The sequence below is a fragment of the Chiloscyllium punctatum genome, chromosome 45 (assembly GCF_047496795.1).
Source record: "Chiloscyllium punctatum isolate Juve2018m chromosome 45, sChiPun1.3, whole genome shotgun sequence".
NCBI lineage: Eukaryota > Metazoa > Chordata > Chondrichthyes > Orectolobiformes > Hemiscylliidae > Chiloscyllium > Chiloscyllium punctatum.
This window is the reverse complement of record NC_092783.1, coordinates 44,718,206-44,743,867: the sequence shown is the minus strand read 5'-3', so window position 1 is coordinate 44,743,867 and position 25,662 is coordinate 44,718,206. Positions and strand designations below refer to the sequence as shown.

Here is a 25,662-nt window from a genome sequence, read left to right as displayed (position 1 = left end):
TTTCATTTCAATTTTGTTTGGTCAAAGGTAGAAATTCACCAATATTTCAATTTGATACATGTCAGTTCAATTCGTAGAATTATTGTTTTAAGTTTTTTATGTAACATTTTTGCTGAGTGCCATTTTGAGCCAAGATTTCTAGTGCCATAGTGCCCACTCTAATAATGTTCATCCCTTACAATCCAGGAAATAAAGTAGGATTAGCTGTAATCCGACATTAAAGGACTTATTTTGATCTGCTACATCACTGGGATGTGTAGGGCCATGATTTCTAACTAACAATTATTGAATTAGACCCAGAGTTAACAATGACTGTTGCATTTAAACATCCCAGAGGTTTAACAGATCCAAGTATCAAATCCAAGTCTGGATGGTGACAAAGGTTGTAGTTTGGAAAATCAAAGGCAATGGGTGAATTTAATAACTTTACTGTAACATGGTTTTTTTTAAAAAAAGATCTATTTTCCATATCACATCGAAAAGAGATTTCAATTGCTGTTACGAGGCAGTGAAATTGTTTCAATGTTTTGTCAAGAACAGATACAACAGTGCCATCATGTGGTTAATGCCTGTAATTGGGCAGTGGCATGGCAGAAATGCGAAAGTAAATGCAAAACCACAACTAGATATGAAGTTTTCTGAACACCAAAAGTATTTATTCAAAATACTTAATTTTGTCAGATAGTCTCTTTACAAGTTAATGAAGACACTCAATCTTGTGAACAGAAATAAAATGCTTTAAGGATATTCTGAAGAGCTAATTGAAAAGGGGGAGAATTGACATTATAACAAACTGTATATGTGTGGCATTATTCTTTCCAACTAACTGCAACACATGTCCTCTGCCCAAAAGTGCGGTTTCAAGATTGGCCTGCTGAGTCATTTGAGCACACACAAATCATAAAGCCTAGCAGATATCATCATCATTTCAGAAAGTGAGAATGACACTTCAATGTTTTATTTTTAACTGTGATAGACTTGTGACTTTGCTGTCTGGACAGTTATCTGATACAGCCAGCCATCTGCTTGTTCAGGAACTCCATTGATTCCAAATAAATGAAAATTGGGCAAGTTCTTATTTGTATATAATCCATTTCACCAAATTTCCAAACAAGCAGTGAGGATGCAACTCTGTCCTGATCCCCACCTCAATTTATTTTTTTTTAAGGTGAAGAAAAATTTAGTCCATTTTTTGCATTTTTTAAAAATGGTTTTTATGTTCCAATCTCCAAGCAGCCATCCAAAGACTAAAGGGTTTTTGAGAAGTTACTTTCAAGCTAATACCTCTTTTCAACTCTTTTGTTCTATTATAGCCATCCACCTGGATAGACATTCTGCATGTGTGTTAGGCTTGTTTTCATCAAAACTCTACCAACAGCCTTGGATCATTACTAAATTGCCTTTGTTTTTGTCAGGCTTTGTTCTAGCAGCTTGGCATAAGCCTAAATGCAGATCACAAATTTGTCTTCCACCGTATTGCAGCCACTGTCAGTGAATTAAAGCCAAAGGGAGTAACAATTTTCAAAAGATCAACTTTTCTGAAATGAAATTGAAGCATTAGAAACATATACAAAATTTTATTTATGGAAAAGCAAAACACTCTTGATGTGCATTCCTCACTTTTGTTAAATCCATACTAACTATTCCACGTTGACCATACAGAAAAATGCAAATATTTCAAATAACAAATTCTGATATTATAATTAATTAGAACAGTTTAAATTCACAAACTTATAATTTGAGTTGTTTAATATGATTATGGTTTTGATATACAACATGGGATTAGTAACTGAAACAGGTATGATATTGGTTAATGTTTCAGAAAGTTTACAGATTATTTTCATCCACATACTGCTCCATCTTTTTAAGAAGGTTTTCCTTCAACTTAAGAATTTCACGTTCACTTTCAAGCAGCTGGTATTTTGCCTTGATCATATTTTCTTCCTTGATGACGACTTGACAGACCACTGCAATCATTTCTTTTAAAATGTTGATTGGAGGAAATTCTGCGTAAAGAATTAAAACCTATTACTTGCAGTTGCAGTTCAAGTACACAAACATGGATTTTGCCACTAACAAACTTTCCAAGTGAATATTATGCCTTTGCATTTTCAGTATTTATTGCAGTCTGAAAATTTAAAATCATGAATTACTTGACGATTTAATAATAAAGAAAGTCTACTTGTAACAATCTCTTACTTCATATTGAACTAACTCTACACATGGCTACAACACTTATTTACAGTTGCCACTCCTATGCTGCTGGCTCATACCAGGAGTGCTCAAGCTGAAAATAGCCACTGTTGTGATTTTTCTATTTATTTATTTTAAAGGTGGAGGTGAAGAATTTAACTTCTAGTTTTGCTGGGAGTAAGTCTCCAGCATTACCAAGACATTATAGGGAGATGACGGCCTACTGGTACAGGCATTATCACTGGATTGTTAGCCCAGAGACCTATGCAAAGTTTTGGGGACATGGATTCAAGTCTTGCCATAACAGATGGTGGATTTTGAATTTAATCAAAATCTTGAATTAAGACTCTAATGATGACCATGAATGCCATCTTTACCTCCACTGGCCTAAATGTGACTCCACACCCACAGTAATGTGGTTGGTTTAACTGCCCTCTGGGCAATAAATGCTGGCCTAGCCAGAGACGCCCACATCCTGTGCATGAATTTAAAAAATTGAATTATTTTCTAAACAGAACTAGATCAATCCAGCTCCATAATTTCCCCCAGAAATGATTACAATACACAATGAAGCCTTGTAGAGGCATGTATAATTCCTAATTACTGTCTCACCTTTGGTTCTTTGGCCAATCACCTGTAATGTGTTCTATCAACCTTCAATCATTCAATCTCTAGAATTGAAATACCTTTAGCAAATCTATTTCAGCCTTTTCTGCTCTGGATCCCAAATTATTTAGATTAGATTCCCTATAGTATGGAAACAGGCCCATCGGCCCAACAAATCCACACCAGCCCTCCAAAGAGTAACCCATCCAGACCCATTCCCCTACCCTGCATTTGCCCCTCACACTATAAGCAATTTAGCATGGCCAATTCACCTGAACTGCCCATTTTTAGATTGTGGGAAGAAACTGGAGCACCCAGAGGAAACCCACACAGACACAGGGAGAATGTGCAAACTCCACATAGACAGTCACCCGAGGCTGGAATCCAACCCGGCCTGGTGCTGTGAGGCAGCAATGCTAACCACAGAGGCACCATGCTGCCTTTAGTCCAAGTAAATGCAATCTTTCATTCTAAAACTATTCTAACAAATATCTTCTGCACTTCTCAGCAGCTTTCTTGTCCCTAAAGGGTGATCACCAAAAATAAAATGGACACAAATCTCCAGAGAGAGTTGAATTAGTGTTTAGCATTTTTTCCCTCATCTTTGCATTGTACTATTTATAACATCCATAATCCCAAATACATTATTGATTGCTGTCATTATTAATGGGCATTACAATCTTCAAAGATTTGTGCCCAAACACAGATTGGTGTCATTTAACATGTATTGCTTCTATATTTTTTCTGCCAAAATACATAACTTCACACATCCACCATATAACCATATGGTCCATGGAACTCTTTATGTCCTCTTCGTATCTATCACTATCATCCTCACTGTTTCCAACAATTCCAAGTTGCATGCGATCAGCAAGTTTAACAATTGTTCCAAATGCCATTAATGTATATCAAAACAACATTGTGTGCTGAACTTTGGGGAACTCACTGTAACCATACCCCTGCATTTTGTATAAAAAAACAGCCATTTACAATAGCATGCTGGTTTCCACCCTTCATGCTACTGCTGTCCCTTTTTATCTCATAAGCTTAATAACAAAATTGTAACCAATGATAAAAAAACGCTATCAACTGACTGCACTAATCTACCTCATTGAAGTTTTCAAGCAAATGTTTGAAACACAATTTTCCATTAGCAGTAAGTAATCAGTATAGAATCTAATGGTTGCAGTTGAGGACTTGTACTCAAATTGGAACTTTCTCAACTGCTTTGATATCAAGAGTGAACAGGTTGAATGTAGAATTAATTCATAGTGGAGTAGAGCAGCTTTATTTGTCATTTCTAACATATACAGCTGGCACAATAAAAACAAGACAGTGTTCCTCCAGGACCAAGGTGTTATATGAACACAGACTACACGAGAGTACAGTCATACACAAGGCAGCATAAAGTGCAAAAGATGCAAGGCAGCACAGTGAATCCTGACAAGGCAATAGGCATAGTGGTAGACAATTTACAATGTAACAATGAATGATCATTAATAAAATATTATTTTAGCGATAATTCAAAAAGTTGTCTGAAAATTGCAAATGGAATAGAGTGTGATCATATGGTGTTAAGAAGCCTGATGGCTTGAGGGAAGAAATTATTGCACAGTCTGGCCGTAAGATACCGAATGCTCCAGTATCTTCTGCCAAATGGCAGAAGGGAGAAGAATTTGAATGAAGGATGTGTGGGGTCATGTACAATGCTGTTAGCTTTGCAGATGCAGCATGTGGTGTAAATGCCTGTAATAGAGGGCAGAGAGACCCCGATGATCTTTTCAGCTGTCCTCACTTTCCGTTGTAGGGTCTTATTATCCAAGACGGTGCAATTCCCGAACCAGGCAGTGATGCAGCTGCTCAGGGTACTCTCTGTAGAATGTGGTGAGGATGGGGTGGGGGCTGGGGGAGGGGGGAAAGGGGGGGTGGGGGTGGAGAAATGGGCTTTCCTCAACCTGCGCAGAAAGTAGCTGCTTGGTTTTCTTTCCTATGGAGCTGGTGTTGAGGCACCAGAGAACGTTGCAGCAAAAACAAAATTGTTTTAATGGGATATTTTATATGGGATAGATCAAGTCAGAGAGGTGGAGCATTTTTTTGAGTGCATTCAAGATAGTTTGCTGGAGCAATAGTTGTCTGACAATCAACAAGGAGGCACAGGCTAGACTTGAACAAATGTTCCCTTGTTGCAGTATTATTAATTTCAATGGTACAGTTATGAAAATTTTGCTGAGGCAAACTTTTACACAATTAGTTAGAGACCAAAGACAGCAAACTAGGGACTAACTGCAGATGAACAGTGTGAGGTGTTCACACATTTACTATAGTGCAGGGCCAGTATATACCCAAAAAGCGAAAACTTTACTTACCAAATGAAACTTTAAAAGTTGATTTAAAAAAGATGAGAGGTTGCATAAAACTAAGAGAACATGAAATTAAATGCAAATCATAATGGAAACCAAGTTGACTGGGAGAGGCATAAAGAGAAAGAAAAAAGACAAAGTCAAAATATTTGCCAAAAGAATTAAAGACACCATTGAAGGCTATCAAGCTTAAAGAAAAAGAAATCTAAAATTAAAGTTAACAAGGAAACAACATTTAAATCTAATGGCATTAAGAAATGAGCCTAGCCCTTAATTTTATTTCCATCTAAAAAAAATATTAATTGGTTTGGAGGTGGAAGACATGGAGGGAAGCAACAATAATTTGCAGTCAGAACACTCCATGCATTTTCTTCTTATGTCTTTCCACCCCAGCTCCACTTTCAAATGAAAGGTCAATCTTTAATGCAGTTGCCATATCCGAGAATATAGCAACACTAAACAGCTGATTGCGACAATATAGCTACAATTACGTACTCGCAATGTTCACGTTCCAAGAACAAATTTAAAAATTGGATCTGGTCTACCTAATAGTGTCCTAACTGTTTACCTTTGCAACTCTTACAGAAACCTATTAGTGCCAACATAGGCTAGGAACAATTTATTACATAGTTTTGCAAACTTATCTGGATTGAAATTTGGATGAGCCCTGGATTGGTTTTATTCTGGGAGAACCCAAACTGAGCAGGCTATGGGTGAGAAAGGGCCAAATTCAATCCACAAACAGGATTGGAAATAATATGTCTTACAATCAGGATGATTATAATGACACTAAAAAAACCACAACAGTCAAAGTACATGGAGATTGGCAATGGCAAGGTTAGTAGCACTCCTAATTGAAAAAGTTTTGTCCTCTCAATTCTGCTGTTTTCTGGGTTTTCTTGGCAAGAATGCTTTCCCAGTGCAGAGCATCACAGAATAAATTCTTTAAAGAATCTTTAGCCTGCAGATATCAGTGTGAACAAGGTTCTCACTAGAACTATTATTACACATTTCGATTAATTTTCTCAAATAAGAGCTGGACAAACATCTGGTTTAAAATATGTCCAGAAGGAGAAAATTAAATTGAAAGCTCAAAAATAGGTGCAGAATTAATTCATTTGACCCATTATTGCACTGAGCTTGCTCAATTAATGATCTCTCAGAGTGTCAGATTTAGACCAAGGAGATGCTATCCACAGAAAACAAAAGACCAAAGACATCTTAGAAATGTGAGGGCAGGTATCAAAAAACAGTACAGGACAAGAAGAGGACAGTTGGCCCACCAATACTGTGCTGACATGATGCCTTTTTAAACTATCTCTTTATTACCTGCCTATAAACATATCTGTCAAGATGCCTCTTAAACATTATTACTGCACCTAACTCCAACACTATTCTGGCACTTATCACCCTCTCAGTGCTCCAGGAGATATTCACACATTTATTCCTGATGAAAGCCCTTCATTAGGTATCCACACTGATTTTCCTGCTCCTCAATTGCTGCCTGACTTGCTGTGATTTTCTAGCACCACTCTAATCTTGACTCTAATCTCCAGCATCTGCAGTACCCACCTTCGCCCTGTATAGTGCAGGGCCAGTGTATACCCAAAAAGCGAGAGCTTTACTTACCAAATAAAAACATTAAAAGTTGATTTAAAAAAGATGAGAGGTCACATAAGACTAAGAGAACATGAAAATAAATGCAAATCATTATGTGGATATTGTAATGAAACTTGCATCTCACATCTCCTTAAAACTTTCCTCCTTTTATAATAAACCTATGTCCCCTAGTTAATGGCATTTCTACGCTGGGAATAAAAAAATAGTCTGACTATCTATTCCATCCATGTCTCTCATAATTTTGTCAGGTTGCCCTCTTTCTTCGAAGCTCAAATGAAAACAAACCAAGTTTACCCAATCTCCCCTCAGTTTCCAAATCAGGGAACATCCTGGTAAACTGTTTCTGTACCCTCTCCAAAGCTTCCACATCCTTCTGGTAGAATGGTGACCAGAATGGTACACATTATTCCAAATGTGGCCTAACTGAAGTTCTATACAGCTTCAACTTGACTTACCAATTTTTATACTCTTAAGCTCAAACAATGAAAGCAAGCAATCTATATGCCTTCTTGACCACCCTATCCACTTATCTTGCCACTTTCAGGTAAGTACAGAGCTATATGCCTAGATCCATCAGTATGTTGACACAACTAAAGAGTTCTGCCATTTACTATAAAATTCTCTCCTGCATTAGATCTTCTGAAATGTATCACCTTGCATTTACCCGGATTAAACTCCACCTATGATTTCTCTGCCCAAGTCTCCACCCTGCTGTATCTAATCTGAAGTTTTGTCTTCAGTGGTCAGAGAAGTTAAATAAAAGAAAGACAAATCTGTGGACGATTGGAAGAAATTTGATTGGTCGATGGTCATTTCTTATTCTAAACTTCACTTTCTAAATAGAGAAATTTGAAGCGAAATACTGAACAAGAATTATCTTCTCACTCTGAAAATTTTCTGACAGCCATCAAAATACTGTAGACATTCTGAATAGTTCAGTCAACACTTCATCTCTTGAAATGCTTTATGATTAAAAGTGAAGAAAATCCAGTCGGTCATTTTACAAAATCTAGAACCCTAAACTTATTTTTACATGTTGGGACCTCACCGCTCCAACCAGTGGCTGTGCACAACCTACTATCATTACCAATTAGTTTGTACCTAGAAAAGTAAATCAAACTATTGTAGAAAATCAAGAGAAATCACTACTGTGAGAAAAATAAGTTAAAATGTTACAATGAAATTACTATGGCATACTGATCAGGAAATTAAACCACTAATTAATTTCAATAAGCAAACTGCTATATAATTCAAATATTACTGACCCAGTGGCATGCAGGGATGCAAACTCTGGTGTTTTCTTGCTAGCTTCCAGAGCTCTCAGCATCTGACTGAATAACCCAAACATCAGGAAGGGAAAACTCTCCAACAACTACCTCTGCCCTTGTTGCCAAGGCCCTTGCCCACAACCTTTCATCCTTGCAATCTTCATCCTGCATGCCCCCTTCATGGTGTCTCTCACCTATGAGTTGTTCCTTCCCGGATCAGAGGACTCAGGTGAATCAAGTACAGAAGGGCTATGGGTGTTTGTTTGGCCAGAAGCTCTTACAGGTGGGACATCTGACCCCAGGCTCCTTGCTCCTGTGGTTCATCATCTGACCCTTAAATACTTCAGTGGGACAATATGATGAAGGCATTTTTGAAAGGGGTGATGTGAGGTAACGTCAGCTTTCTACACTCTGATTTGATCAATATTTTGTCCACTGATTCTATTTTCTGGCAAGATCTGGTGCTGTTTCTATTGCTTGGACTTTAGAAGATGTCCATAGTGATGCTAATATGATGCAAGTAGAGTTAAAGGAAGCTGAGTCACTACACAGCAAATATAAGTGGTAGATTTGAAAGAACCTGAAGAGGGAGACAACATCTGTCAATGCCGTTGCAGCAGCATGAATAATAAATCTGAAATTTACTGGGAAACTGTTTCATGTAACCTTTGAAACACCCCACCACATTTCCAATGAAGCAAAACTTTACACAGACACCTTCCTCACTCACAACACAACATATATTATCCTGTCTGCAAAAAAACATTCTTCTTACTATCTGAGCACTTGTTAAAAACAAATTTGGAATCAGAACATAAGACCATAAGACATAGGAGTGGAAGTAAGGCCATTCGGCCCATCGAGTCCACTCCGCCATTCAATCATGGCTGATGCGCATTTCAGCTCCACTTGCCAGCGTTCTCCCCGTAGCCCTTAATTCCTCTAGACAACAAGAACCTATCAATCTCGGCCTTGAAGACATTTAGCGTCCCGGCTTCCACTGCACTCCGTGGCAATGAATTCCACAGGCCCACCACTCTCTGGCTGAAGAAATGTCTCCGCATTTCCGTTCTGAAATGACCCCCTCTAATTCTAAGGCTGTGTCCACGGGTCCTAGTCTCCTCGCCTAACAGAAACAATTTTCTAGCATCCACCTTTTCAAAGCCATGTATTATTTTGTACATCTCTATTAGATCTCCCCTTAATCTTCTAAACTCCAACGAATACAATCCCAGTATCCTCAGCCGTTCCTCATATGCTAGACCTGTCATTCCAGGGATCATCCGTGTGAATCTCCGCTGGACACGTTCCAGTGCCAGTATGTCCTTCCTGAGGTGTGGGGACCAAAACTGGACACAGTACTCCAAATGGGGCCTAACCAGAGCTTTATAAAGTCTTAGTAGTACATCTCTGCTTTTATATTCCAACCCTCTTGAGATAAGAGACAACATTGCATTCGCTTTCTTAATCACAGACTCAACCTGCATGTTTACCTTTAGAGAATCCTCGACTAGCACTCCCAGATCCCTTTGTGCTTTGGCTTTATTAAGTTTCTCACCATTTAGAAAGTAGTCCATTCCTATATTCTTTTTGCCAAAGTGCAAGACCTCGCACTTGCTCACGTTAAATTCCATCAGCCATTTCCTGGACCACTCTCCCAACCTGTCTAGATCCTTCTGTAGCCTCCCCACTTCCTCAGTACTACCTGCCTGTCTACCTAACTTTGTATAAGGAGTCACTGTGACAATCCCCAAAAGCACAATCGCTTCAAAAATATAATCCTTCAGCAAAACAATTCAGCAATTTGCAAAACAGAATACTTACCCTTCATTGCAATGATATATAACTTTACTTCCCAAATTATAATTTGCTTCATAATATCCATTCAAAATCTCTTCTGGATCACCACAGTTTACTGCTATACAGAAAAAAAGTTAGAAAACCACAAAATCACAAAATGATATTTTAATATAATTAATGGGGGTTATAACAACAAAGGTAACTAAACTGTTGCACTGTTCCAGAGTGCCTAGTTAGTCCTCATTATTGAATGTAATTTCAAATATTTTGGCAAAACATAGACCCAATTCACTCCATTGATTAAAAACCTCACAATAGTGGTCTGAACATTCTGTATTCAGTCCAAACTTAAGAAACCACAACAGATTTTACATGAGTGTAGGAACATCTTCAGCAGCCATTAGAAACTCAGCGGTGTGTAATGGAAGACCCTTCTCTGCAAAGCACCTATTTGTTATGTCACAGGATAGTGATGTTCAGTTATGACAACCCCAGCTGTATCAGTTACTGAAAGCTTCTCCCTTTGTGTTCCATTAATCTCAGTTCATATAGGATCCTTTGCCTTATTCAATTCAGTATTGTTTTGATGTTGAAAGCAGCTGTTGTCACATTTGAATGAAGACTTGTTGCACCAATCTTTCATGGTTAGGCTATAAGATCATTAGATATAGAAGCAGAATTAGGCTATTTGGCCCACTGAGTCTGCTCTGCCATTCAGTCATGGCTGATGTGTTTCTCAATGCCACTCTCCTGCTTTCTCCCTATAACTTTTGATGCCCTTACTAACCAACCTATCTATCTATCTCTGCCACAGCCTTCCGTGGCAATTAGTTGTCAAATTCCTCCTCATCTCAGTTCTAAAGGGTCATCACTTCAGTCTGAGGCTGTAGCTTTGGGTCCTAGTCTCTCCTACCTGTGAAAACATCTTCTCCACATCCACTCTATCCAGTCGTCTCAGTATTCTGCAAGTTTCAATGAGATCCTCCACTCACCCTTCTGAACTCCTATTAAGTACAGACCCAAAATTCTCAACTTCTCCTCAAATGACCAAGGCCTTCAACTTTATGATGATTCTTGCAAACCTCCGCTAGAGGTCAGCACATTCATTTTTAGTCATGGGGCCCAAAACTGCTCACAATATTCCAAATGCAGTCTGACCAGAGCCTTTTAGAGCCTCAGTAGTACATCCCTGATCTTGTATTCTAACCTTGTCAAATTGAATGCTAACATGGCATTTGCTTTCCTAACTACCAACTGAACTTGCATATTGACTATAAGAAAATCTTGAACTAGAACACCTATGTCCCTTTGTTCTTCAGATTTCTAAAACCTTTCCCCATTTAGAAAATAGTCAATGCTTCTATTCTTCTGAGCAAAGTGCATATCCTCACTTTCCCACAATTATTTCATCTGCTAATTCTTTGCCCATTCTCCTCATCTGTCCAAGCCCTTCTGCAGCCTCCCCACCTCCTCAAAACTACCTGTTCTTCCATCTACCTTTGTGTCATCTGCAAACTAACAAGAATGACTTCAATTTTTTCATCCAGATTGTTAATGTATAACATGAATAATTGTAGTCCCAATAATGATCCTACAGAACTTCACTTGTCATGACTGCCATCTGAATAAGACTCCTTTATCCTCACTCTCTGCCTTCTGGCAGTCAGCCAATCCTCTATCCATACCAGTACACTGCCTCTAACATTATAGGCTCTCATCTTATTTAGGAGCTTCCTGAGTGGCACCATGTTGAAGGCCTTCTGGAATTCCAAACAGATCATATTTAGTGGCTCTGGACTGAGGAACAAAGGAATATTGGTGTCCAAGTTCATAGATCCCTGAAGGTGTCAGCACAGGTAGATAGGGTAGTGAAGAAGGCATACAAGATGCTTCCCTTTATTAGTCAGGGTGTAGTCAAAGACAGCCTTATTACAACTTTATACAACATTGGTTAGACCACAGATTTGGGACCTTGGGTCTGTACTCAAATGGGTGAGTGGAGGATCTCATTGAAACTTACAGAATACTGAGAGGTCTGGATAGAGTGGACTTGGAGAAGATGTTTTCACACAGTGTGCATTTCTGGTCACCACAGTATTGGAAGCACTTGATTACACTGGAAAGTGTGGAGAGGAGATTCACCAGGATGTTGCCCAGGATTGAAAGGTCTCAGTTCTGAGGAGAGACAGAATAGGCTGGGTTTGTCTTCCTTTTAGCAGGGGAGACTGAGGGGGCATTTAATTGAAGTATACAAAATTATGAGAGGAATAGTCAGTGTCCGTCACAATAATCTCTTCCCCATGATGGGTGTGTCTAAGATCAGAGAACATAAGTTTAAGATGAAGGGAAGGTGGTTGAGAAGAGATCTGAGAAAAAAAAATCACCAAGGGTGGCAGAAATAGGGTACATGCTGCCTGAGAGGGTAGTGGAGGGAGATCTTGCAACATTTAAGAAGCATCCAGATAAGTACTTAAAATGCCAGGCCATAGCACGCTATGGGCCAAGTGTAGATAAATGGGATTAGTATGGTATGGTATTTATAGGTCAGCGTAGACATGATGGACCAATGGGCCCATTGCTAATGTTTTTTGTATTGTTCCAGTTTTAGTCTAAGGGCGTATTTCTATGCTGTACGATTGTATTGTTTGCAACAAAGACAACTAGTTGCATTTGCATCCCGGATGTTAATAGCAATTACATGAAGTTATGTAGAGATTGAGAAAAAGAGTGTGCTTAGCTAATATCTTAGCTTGTGAGCATTTAAATTAATATCTGTTTGGGAGAGACAAAGTGAGAGTAGAATCTTACTGAAGCCATTTCCAAGCACCTTTCTCAAAGCACTATCATTTACTCCAATGTATCTGTAAAGTATGCTGTTCCTTTTGCAAAAATACCATTTGAAAGTGACATACAAACAAAGGAAGCAGGCATGTTGTCCACAGCAGCATTGTATATGAGGACAATTTAGGATGCTGAGGTACGTGTGAAATTTTCCAGGTTCAACAAGAAGCAACAGCTCATCCTGGAAGTCATCATGCCAGCTGAGGTATTTAATTGAAAGACAAGCATCATGCTCACATAACTACATCATACACAACTCTCCAAAAGCTGCAGGAAGTTTTGATGCAAGGATAACCTGAAATAATCAAGGATACCTTGGTTCCTGAAGTACAATACTTGGCACAAAGAAACGAAGCAATAGCCAGGCTTGGCATTTTATACAAAGAAATACAATAATTAACCCAAGACAAAGAGAAAAGAGATGCTGAAGCAATTCCATGCAAGTCAGCAGGATTTCAGTCTATACGGAGGAAATCATGAAACATGCTCTACTGGCCAAAAACGAGCAAGCAGATTAATGACCATATTAGTCACTGCTGTGATTGCAGTAGCAAATACCAAGTTCAGCATGACTCATGAGCTCCCAGCGAGACTATGGATGAAATGGAATAAACCCTTCCATTCTCATATTCTTCATTCTGACTACCTAGTCACTGTCAACTACTGTTCTAACTATACGTCATCAATGACTCATAAGACATTTGGAAATGGAATGCCTGGAAATGCACTTCAATCAATATAACATTCCTGACACCATGGTGAGCCACGATGCACCTCAATTCACAAATGAAGAATTCAGCCGCTTCATAAATGATTTGGCAATTCAACATCATTTTGTCATCTCCATAGTATGCCCAGTCAAATGAAAGGGTTATATAATCCTAGCAAGAAAAAGCACAAGTAGAGAAATACACATTCTCAAGCAAAATGATATGCCACAACCAAATTGCTCTTCCACTAGCTAAAAATATAACTAAAGCCAAACGTAGGAACAAGAGTGAGGTATAACATCAAAGGAAAACAACAGAAAGCCAAATTTCACTGTCATTGCCACAGCTGAGCTTTGAAGGGCCAGTCAGAAGGTAAGCATTCAACAATTTTGCCAAAATTCAGCTCACACTGCACTTTGGGACCTGGGTAGAGCCATTATTACCTTGAACGCATGTAGTAGACATGAAAAGCTAATCATATTATCACAACTGCAGATGTCTCTGCACAACTAGAGAAGCTGCTCCTTCACTATAGACAGCTGATGAGGAAAATAGGACCAATTACACAAGACTACGGAACAGTTGTCATTCCTAGAGGTCCACCATTCCACATTTACAGCAATGTGTCAGCAACAGCCAACACAGCAACAGCACTCAGATCAGGAAGAATATTTCCCAGAGATGGAACGTCACCCCAGGAATCATCATATAACATATGACAATGATAAAATGCACATGTACATTAATTGGTTATGAATGCAGTACATATGGATAGAGCAAAAAAAAACTAGCATTCACAGTTTTATGAACAAGAATTCTCAGTATTGTATCACCAAATATATTAGGTGATTTGTAATTGCATAGATAGTGAATGCAATGATTTTGGCTTTTGCTAAAGGGGGGATTTTGGAGAAATGTATCCGGACATTTTTTTCTAAGATTTCATTCAATAGATGTGGACATTGCTGGCTAGGCCAGCATTCATTGCCTGTCCATAATTGCCTTGGAGAAGGCAGTGGTGAGCTTCCTTCTTGAACTGTAGCTGTCCATGCTGTGTCATTAGGAGACAGTGAGGTCTGCAGATGCTGGAGATCAGTGTGTTGCTGGAAAAGCACAGCAGGTCAGGTAGCATCCAAGGATCATGAAAATCGAGGTTTCAGGCCAAAGCCCTTCATCAGGAACAAGAATGTGTCATTACCCCTGCTATGCCTTTATGAAGAGAGTTCCAGGATTTTGACAGAACAGTAATAAAACTGGAGCAATATAGTTCCAAGCCTTGAGGTGTGTGGCTGAGAGGAGGACGAGCAAGTGGTGATGTGCTCATGCATCTGCTGCCCTTGTCCTTCTAGATGGCAGAGATCAAGAGTTTGGAAGATGCTGTAGGAAGAGCCTTGGTTAGTTACTGCACTGCATATCGTAATAGTGAAGACTACTGCCACACTGCATCAATGGTGAGGGAAACAAATGTTGAATGTGGTGGATTAGGTGATAAATTGCCCTGGGAAATGTCAAGTTTCTTGAGCGTTGCAGTCACAGCACTCATCCAGGCAAGTGAACAACATTCCAACACACTTCTAACTTGCAGCTTGTGTTTGGTATACAATCACTGGAGAGACAAGAGGTCATGAAAGTACATTACCTAAAACAATTTATACTCTCCCTTGCTCTTCCCTATCCCTTTTTTTCTTTCCTGACAACCTCCTTATCAATGACATAGAATCCATCACATTTCTACCCTCCTTCCATTCTGAAGGCATCATGTCTGACTGAAAATAATACCATTCTTTCCAGCTCTACAAATTGTACCAGACTTACTGAGTATTTACATCGCTACTTGTTTTTAGTTCAAGTCTGGATGGGATGCATCCAAAGCTATTGAAGTAAGCAAGAGTGGAAAATGCAGAAAGGTTAACCATAATCCTTTACTCTTCTCTAGACTCAGGATCATGCCAGAGGACTAATGTAATTGTTGAAAAGAAGAATCCAGCAACTAAAGATCACCCAGCTTGATTTTGGTGGTGGAGAAACTTCTAGAAACAAATTACAACATATAGGATGAATAGTCAAACAGAAAAATATGGGTTAATTTAAAAGAACAAGCATGGATTTGTTGAGGGAGAATAGAGTTTTTTGAACAGATAACAAAGAGGGCTGATGAAGGGAATGCTGTTGATGCAATGTACATGGACTTCCGAAGGCAATGATACAGCGCCACATAGCAGACATATAAAGAAGCTATAGTTCATGGAAGAAAAAGGATGCGAGCAATGTGGAGACAAAATTGGCTGGGTTACTGAAATCAGAGTTAAAGAACTCTGGTTAATGGTATGTTTTGGGCTGTTGGGAGATTTGTAATGAGCTCCCCAGGGGTCAGGTTTGGGAATCTGATTTTTTTCTGATATACATATGCATTGTCTTAGAGGGCAAGGGATAATTTTCAAATTGTGCAGTTGATATAAACATAGGAGAAATATGAACTGTGAGAAAGACATTGTAGAATTTCAAAAATATACTGACAAGTTGGTGGAGTATATGGGTGATGAGTCCATATAGGGAAGCATGAGGTGGTACAATGAATGGAAAGAAAGTGTAAAATAAAGCATATTGCTCTACAGCCAATGCAGGAACAGTGAGACCTTGGTGTAAATTTGTGTAAGTCATTAAAGGCAGCAGGACAGATGCAAAAGTATTTGATAAAGCATACAATATTCTAGATTTCATTAATGGGCACAGAGAACATGAGCCAGGAGGATATGCTGAACTTAATATGGGATGTGAGTTAGACCTCTCCTGGAGAACTGTGTCTAGTTCTGGATGCCACACTTTAGGAGGATGCAAACACATTGGAGAGAGCGCAGACGATAATTAAGAGAAAGGTTTCACAACTGAGAAACTTTAGTTATGAGGAAACTTTGGAGAATCTCGGATCATCTTCTGTGGAGAGAAGGCGGCTAAGTGGAGAATTGATAGGAGTTTTCAAAATCATGAAGAAAAATTGGAAGAAACTGTTACTGCTCGAAACAGGATGGAGAAGCAGTTGACACAGTTTTAAGATGTTTTGGAAAAGGAACAAATGCAAGATGAAGAAAAACATTTCATACAGTGTGAAGCTTGGGTGTGGACATTCATTGCCCAGAAGGGTGGAGGAGACAGAGTCAACTGAGGCAATCAAGAGAGTATTAAATACTTACTTAAGTAGAACCAATGTATAGGGTTAGGGGGAAAAAGAATCAGAAAACTGACACAAACACAAAATACTCCGTGCACCACAGACATGATAGACTAAACAGTCTCCTTCTGCACTTTAACAATTCTGTTATTCTGTGAAGTCCAAATAAGTGTGTGCTGGACTAATTCAGGGTCTACACATGTGAATCTGAGTTAAGCTGTATGCTGAAGTGCTCCTGGATAACAGGTAACAATAATCATGCAATGCCTAGTGAAATGATGTCATGTACAGTTACAGCCAGGCAAAAATATATCACCGGCCTACAATATTGATCAGTAGTGGTGAAACTGCACTGGCAGGTCATCTTCAATCAAGAATTAAATCAAACAGACTCTATTCCAACTATACAAAAAGCTTTAACCCCCATAACCAACACCCCACTGCCCTGCACACCACCACTATCCCTGAGCGAGAGCTAATTTTGAGAATCTGAGAGATATCTTATTGAATAAATGCTGTTGTAGATTTGCTTCATTGCTGATCTAAAACAAGCCCAAAACAGCAATAAAGTGCTGCTTATTAGCAGCTAATAAGCGCTGCCTCTCCATGAAATCCCCAATGGCCATTCGAACAAGGTTCAAGTTCTCCGACATTTCCAGCAACCTGCAAAAGGACTGCATAGATGAGAGACAGATCTAAGTTAAGTGGATGGAATGCTGACATTGTAAGCACATTAATCCTTAATTGCAAATGCATATAGTGGTAAAAGGCATCTGCCGAATTCCACATGTGTACTGATTATGGGGATATGTTACACCATGATAATTATAAAGTCAAAACAGTCTGTGCATGTATCAAATGAAAGGCCATCTATTACACAGGCTCATAAGAATCAAAGGAATGTCTCTTTAACTTCCAGCATTCTTTGAAGCTCAGAATTACATGGAACATGTTCAAGTTTTTGAGTGATCACTATCTTCTCAGGTCATATGGAAATGGATCTCTTTCTTATTTGCTAACTTGGTCTGTTCTGTATTATTATGAAAGTGCCAAAGTTTAAATTTGGGAGAATATTAAAATGTCACTTGCTTGAGTTGGAACATTTTCCTCTTAATGCCATAGCCTGCCAGTGCCACATCCAGCCAAATGATTCTTGGTGCAGAGCACTTGCATAATCCATTGATAACATCCGATATGTCTGCAGTTGTTCGATAGATGGCTTGCTTTGGATGATCATGCTGCTGTAAACCATTTAGCTGTTTCACAGATGCTTCATAGAATCCCTACAGTATGGAAACAGACCATTTAACCGACCTGAGGGTACTATGTTATGTTGAGGGAAGTTAGACCTAACAGAATTGCTTGGATGACAGGTTACTGAGCAGTATATAGGTGAAAAATATATACACTTGCACAAATGTTATATTCACTCATTGGGCATTTTAGTGGCAATTCTGTCAACTATCAAGCTGTGATCAGTAGACTTTCTTCTTGGAGATAGTCATTGCTTGCTTCATATCCACATAAGCACAATATGATGTACGCTTAACTTATTGATGATGTTGAGAATCCATTCTGTACCTTGTTAAACCCCTCTGCTTAACCAGCTGTCTATGCATTTAGAGCTCTTTTAAAAATCCCAGGACCAAGTTGTTGGCCATCCATACAAATAGCATCTTCTTTGACTCAGCTCATTCTCTATGAGCAAATGAACAGAAACAGACCATCCAGAACACTGTTCCATCATTCTGTAATGTTATAGATCCTCTGTACTCCAGCTTCCAAAATCAATAGTTTTCTAGGAACAGAGCATTCTAAAATCCATGCAAACTATCATTAACTCTTTCTGTGACATTTAGAACTAATGAGGTTTGACTAACTTGCAGATCTCAAATTAGCTACATTTATTAATCTATCGTTGTTTTCCCTATCATGTCTTTTACCATATTTGTTCTGAGTGGCTGGTACAACACAGACCAACATGATGGTTCCTGACAGATCTGACAGTGACATGGTGGCTCAGTGGTTAGTATTCTGGCTTACATTGCCAGGGACCTGGGTTTGATTCCACCCTCAGGTGAGTGCCTGAGTGGAGTTTGCACATTCTCCCAGTGTCTGCACGGGCTTCCTCTGGTGGCTCTGATTTCCTCTCACAATCCAAAGATGTGCTGGTTTGGTGAATTTGCCATGCTAAGTTGTCCATAGAGGTCAGATGTATAGATTAGGCGCATTAGTCAGGGGTAAATATAGAGTAATGCATGGGTCTGGGCGAGTTACTCTACAGAGGATTGGTGTGGACTTGTTGGGCCAAATTGCCTGTTTCCACACTGAAGAGACTCTATGATCTCCTCATAGGATTAGCCACAAGCAGTCTTATAGTACTTGTGGAATTATTTCTACAATGTTTTCCTGATGTTCCAATAAGTAGAAGCAATATACCATGTGAGGCCCAAGAAAGATTTGTATAACATCGCACCTTTACATCCTCAGGACAGCCTCAGGGCTGTGATTTACTTTTATTGTTACTGTTATCAGCCACACAGTCATTACGGTATTCAAACAAATCTCTAGGTTTATTCAAGCAGCAATAGAACAGGTGACTCATTAATGAGCCCCGTCAGTAAAGGGACAACTGTCATTCAGAATTCCAGACATTTCATCAGAAAAGGACTTCAGATCTTTTACATCTCAACTAAGAGGCGGATAGGACCTCAACATAATGTTAAAACCAAAACATGGCACACCCACAAATACAGTCCAGTCGCAGTGCTACACTGAACTGTCAGTTTACATGAGCAAAGTTAAATGCTTGCTCAATATTATCTAACTGATGTCAGTGAGAGAGGAATGTGCATGTTCCAGTAAGTTAGGCAGCCCTCAAATGACCTGGGCAAGGGCAACCATAACATCACTCAAAACTTTATGCACACATATACAGATATCAGACGCAGCCCAATTAAATTGCTTTTAAAGTTTACTTTCTGGGTTTACACTTGATGAGCTGGCAAGTTACTAGAGCACTGCATCTGAGTCAACAGCAGGAAGAAGCAAAGAAAAGCTGCAAACTTCTGAATCCTTATGATTATTTAAGTCATAGCTTTAATATAAAAACATTGCAGAGGGCATTAATAATTTTAACAATAAGAGAACATACGCTTCCAAAACCTTTAGAAATATTCAATTGCTGAATAAGATCAGTTCATTTTTGAATATATAACAATCGGAAAATTTGAATGAATTTCACTAAATAAAATCTTGTCCAGCCAATTACTGAAGGGTCTGTTTCCGTGCTGTACATGTCTATGCCTCTATGACTCAGTTAGCTGCAGGAGTAAATTGAATGGAAACTATTTGTACACGACCCCATCAGCTGTGGGATAGTGGAACAACTCAATTCAGACTGTTAAACAAATTTGAGTTCATTAATGTGTCATTAAAAAAAAAGTGAACTGGTACACAAGGACTTTCAATGGAATGTGCAATATGCCCTGAGAAAATAATATTACAAAAGCTGCTCCAATGCCTCCTCATTGTCATTTAGCTGGAACTGCAGTTGCCTAGTTCCATTCTTATTTCTAATGCTCAAAGCCAGAGTGGCGTTTATAATCATCATTCTTGCAACTCATGCACTGCTGCCCAGGTCAAGAAATCATTCTTGACTCCCTAATTCTCATCAGGATACCATCCCTGAATGAAATCATCCAAACAACAGTGCCAGTTTTCACAGGCATAGTCCAACTCTACCATTACATGTCAGATTTTTGACTGATATTTATTCCTGAGAGTTCACACAACTGGAAAAAAGTAAGATTCAAGCATTGCAGCTAGGGAGACATTGCTGTACTCAAAATAAAGATTCAAATCAAGGTATTTGATAGAAGAATACTATATACAGAGGAAAACAACTTACATTTCCAAACAAAAACACTTATTCTTCACTGAATAATATTGCAAAATAGATTTTATTGGCTTAAATCAGTAATAATTGAGGAACAAAGTAGCAGATGCCATATCCCAACCCTGCACTCATCTCTGGAACATCTGGACAACAAGGACATCTGCGTTAGGCTTGTGCTCATTGACTATAGCTCAGCCTTTAACACCATTATCCCCTTCTCACTGATATCAAAACTTTGTGATCTTGGTCTTGGCTCCAACCTCTGCAACTGAATCCTCAGTTTTCTGACCCACAGACTGTAATCAGTGAAGGTTGGTAACTGCATCACCTCGGTAAAAACAATGACTGCAAATGCTGGAAACCAGAGTCTAGATTAGAGTGGTGCTGGAAAAGCACAGAAGTTGAGGCAGCATCCAAGGAGCAGTAAAATCGACATTTCGGCAAAAGCCCTTCATCAGGAATAGAGGCAGGGTGCCTGTATTCCTGATGAGGGGCTTTTGCTCGAAACGTCGATTTTACTGCTCCTCGGATGCTGCCTCAACTGCATCTCCTCCACAACAATGTGCAAGACTGCAGCCCCCCCAAGGATGCATCCTCAGCCCCTTACTGCACTCCCTGTACACCCACGGCTGTGTTGCCAAATTCCAAATAAATGCTATCTATACATTCGCTGATGACACCACAGTTGGACAGGTATCTAACAACAATGAGTCAAAATACAGAAGGGAGATAGAGGGCTTGGTGACATGCTGCAGTAAGAACAACCTCTCCTTCAACATCAGCAAAAATAAAGAACTGATAATTGACTTCAGAAAGAAAGGAGGGGTAAACACATCTCCCCACCCAAACATCTACCTCAATGGAATGGAAGTTGTCAGGGGAGACGGCGGCAAGTTGCGAGGAGTGGCAGTAACAGACAACGTGTCCTGAACCTCCCATGTAGATGCGATGGTCACAAGGCACACCAATGCCTCTTCTTCCACAGGCGTCTCAGGAAATCTGGGATGTCCATAAGGACCCTCACCAACTTCTAAAGATGCACCACTGAAAGCATACTGTCCGGGTACATAATGGTCTGCTATGGCAATCACTGCGCCGGATCATATGAAACTACAGAAGAAGGTGTTTGCACAGCCCAGATCATCACCTTCCATCCATGGACTCCATTTTCATGACTCAATGCCAGAGAGTGACTGTCAACATCATGCTGAGCCATTCGCATCCCAATAATGATCTCCAACAACCTCTTCCATCAGGCAGAAGATACAGAAGCCTGAACAGACTCAGCAGATTCAGAAACAGCTTCTTCCCAGCTGTTATTAGACTGATGGATGGATTCTCTAGCCTCAAATAATGCTGACCTTGCTCTCGCCTAGTGCACACACTATGCAACATAACCTGTATGCCTTTGTGTAAGTCTTTCTTATCTCTACATCCTTGCTTAACTATGATCTGCTCAAAAACAAAGTTTTTTCGCTGTACCTCAATACATGTAACAATAAATAAATAAAATCAATAGTTAAAGTTAATATCAACTTGAGATACAAATAAAAATGTTTGCCTAGCCCCAGCCAAACATCAAAATTCCTTTGGCAATTTAACAGGTACAAAAATTTTGTGAAATGTACCACCTCCTTATATTCCTGAGCCTGGAACTTGGAACAGAACAGCTAATTTGGCCTCTGTCTACATTAGAATTTCAGAGGTGTTAACCCATTTTCTTGTGAGGCTGTAAGCAATGGGGCTATGAGTTGCTCTCAAATCTTTGTCAATTTGGTAACAAATTGAGGGACTAAAGTTAGATAATTTAATTAAACTATGTTCCAACTTGGTGGTGCATGCCCATAATTTCTGCCTTGATGCTGAACAAACAGTATTCAGATTAAAGAAGGTCTTCAAATGATTCCACACTTTGGAATTGTTGCTACAATACTCCTAACTAACTGTTATAACAATAGTTAAAAATCACTTTGTTGAACAATAAGAATAAACTAGTTGTTACATTACAAAAGTAAAGTGTAAATATTAAGAGTCATTGTCAATAATAGCACTGAAGTTGGGTATTTGGCACATTGAATCCACGGTGACACTCTGCTGAGCAACCCAGTCAGTTCTACTTCTCCTCTGGATCCTTGGACAAAGTCAGAAGTCACACAAAACCAGGTTACAGTCCAATAGGTTTATTTGAAATCACAAGCTTTCGGAGCACAGCCCGTTCATTAGGTGAAACGAGAGAAGCACACAGACACAGAATTTATAGGCAGAGAGATGAAAGTCAGAGAGCTCCAAAGATTATACAAATGGTGTGAATGGCGTGTCAAATAATAAGTCGCTTCAAGTGATCAAAAGTGTCAGATGGAGTGAGTAAAGTGTCAACGGCTGAATAACATGTGAAGAGATGACCTTCTATCCAATTAAATGAGGCAGAGAGATAATTCCAAAATATTATCAGAACACAGAAACTGGATACGACTAATACAATACTCTTCATCAGCCAGTACTTCACCAAAGTGGAGAGACTATGCCATGTTATTCACATCCTTCAACATGTCATCAAAGACATTGAGCATCTCACCAAGATCATCCCTATGTCTCCACTTCTTACCTTCAAACAATCACCAAAACTTAAACAGACCATCCTTCACAGAAAACCACTCAGCCTTCAGGACAGCATCAACCACAATACCATACAACCTCGCCATTGTAACCTATACAAAACATACCAGATTATTGACATGGATATAAGTTTCACACATTAGAGTGTGGTGCTGGAAAAGCACAGCTGGTCAGGCAGCATCCGAGGACCAGAAGAGTAGACATTTCGAGCATAAGTACTTCATCAGAAATGTGGGGGATAAATGGGAGGGCATGGAGCAGGGGTGTTGGGGAATGTATCTGGGAATGCGACAGGTAGATTAAGGTGGGGGGTGATGGTGATAGGTCAGAGTGGTGGGTGGAGTGGACAGGTGGGAAGGAAGATGGACAGATAGGACAGTTCAAGAGGATAGTGCCGAGTTGGAGATTTGGATCTGGGATAAGGGGGGAGAGGGAACAGGAGGGAACTGGTGAAGATTGACATTGATCCCCCTGCTCTTGTAGCAGCAGATACTGAAAACAGAATGAGAAAGAAACAACAGTTGATAGTGCTTCCATAGAATGGGTTTAAAACATATAAAAAGGAAAGGGCAATTTAAGTACACAATTAATTCTGTTTAATACACTAACTTGCCATAGAACCTGCTGTTCCTATACATTGGATGAAAATAAAATGATAAAGCAGTGTTGCTATAATGCAATGTTTCTGAATTAATGTAGTGTTCATAAAGCAAAAGTACACATTCTGGAGTATGCCATTCAGTTGACTTAATGTTTTCATGCTCAAGTAATCTACTGTTACTTCACAAAATTGGTTCTCTGAGATAAGCATTAGTGGATTCACAGATGATAGAATCCACATCTAATGGGATGCAAGAATAAAACCTTTCAATGGTCGTTCTGAAACAATTATTATTATTAAGCCTGATCAAGTACTTGATACATAAACCTGCTTGTGTTTCCAGTTGATGACCTTTCAGTTATACCTGAGTGAATACATTGTACTGTGTTAAAGAGGTTTCAAACAACAATGTGGTGGCACAAAAATTGGAATCCTCACCCCTTTGTGATTGCCGAATCTGGGAGTCAGCACACAGTGCAACCTGTGGCACAGCCCTGAGCATAAGACTGTAATTTTAGCAATTTTCCACTAACTTGTGTGTACTCAAAATCTCAGAGGGTCACTGATAGCAAATACTGAAACAGTTCACTGTCAAACCACCTTCCATTCCCAAAAAGCTGACCCATGATTTCACTGTTCAATTCAGTTTTCATTCCGACAGTAACAAACTATTTCCAGTTGAAGAGACAGTTACTCACGTAATCTACAAATAGGTGGCGATGGCACAAAGATGTTATTCTCACTGCATTTAATGACACTCGCACCAATCATTTCAAAACCTTCATTGCAACGGAAGACTATCTCCTGCTGATACTTGTACTTGCGTCCAAATCCTCTTTCAACGTAGGCATGTGCAGGTGTGACAGGACGGGGACTTTCAACAACTGGGAAAAGGACAACTTTTATTTAAAGTGTATTGTGTTGTCCATTTTTCAAAAGATCAACAAAACTGCACTCATTCTAAAATCTATAAGAATAGGGTGGTATGCTGGCTCAGTGGTCAGCACTGCTGTCTCACAGCGCCAGGGACCCAGGTTCAATTCCAGCCTTGGGCGACTCTCTGTGTGGAATTTGCACATTCTCCCCATGTCTGTGTCTGTGTGGGTGTCCTCTCAGTGCTCTGGTTTCCTCCCACAGTCCAAAGATGTGCAGGTCAGGTGAATTAGCCATTCTTCTTTTTTCTTTTTCTTTTTCTTTTTTTCTTCTTCTTTTTTTCATGCAGGTGTGACACACAGTGAAGGACACAAGGTGCAAGAATCTTTATTCAAATTTCCACCACCAGGAAGATAGGAAAACACCTGAGTGGCCAGTGACAAGCACTGCCCTTAATATGCCTGTTCATTTTTTAAAATTTATTTAATTTTTTTTAAGATTTAACCCCCACACTACCGCCTAAGTGCGGTAGTGCTTATTTTCCCCAGCACCCATGGTGTGTGTGTGTGCAGCGTGAGACACAGTGAAGGACACAGAGTGCACGAATCTTTATTCAATTTCCACCACCAGGAAGATATGAAAAACACCCAAGTGGCCAGTGACAAGCACTGCCCTTCAAACCAAAGGGCAATGCTGTGTGATCAAAACAGTGAAGGGGAGGGTAGGGACTAAATCAAAATAGAGTTGGACGGGGAAATAATACACTCCACTCCCTGCGGCGCCCACCTCTCCCTGAACGACTCCAGGGTGTTGGTGGACACCGCGTGCTTCTTCTCCAAGGACACCCGGGCGAATTAGCCATTCTAAATTGCCCATAGTGTTTAGTGCAATAGTCAGAGGGAAATAGGGCTGAGTGGGTTACTCTTCAGAGGGTCAGTGTGGACTTGTTGGGCCGAAGGGCCTGGTTCCACACTACAGGGAAGCAAAAATCAAAAACTATGCAGGAAGTATACCAACAAATGTCTAATTTCAATAAAACACAAAGAAGTAGGGCTAAATCTTAGGTTTACTGGCCGAGTATGCATTGTCAGGTTATTTTGGGAGGGA

General features: G+C 39.6%; 1 long non-coding RNA gene across 1 annotated transcript in view; it reads right to left on the bottom strand.

Annotated features, from left to right (window-relative positions):
• Positions 1-692: 692 nt before the first annotated feature.
• LOC140467330 (uncharacterized) overlaps positions 693-25,662 on the bottom strand; it is a 47,172-nt gene continuing 22,202 nt past the window's right edge. The window contains exon 3 of the long non-coding RNA XR_011955419.1: positions 693-2,006. This is a non-coding gene — a long non-coding RNA (uncharacterized lncRNA). The remainder of the gene's footprint in view (positions 2,007-25,662) is intronic.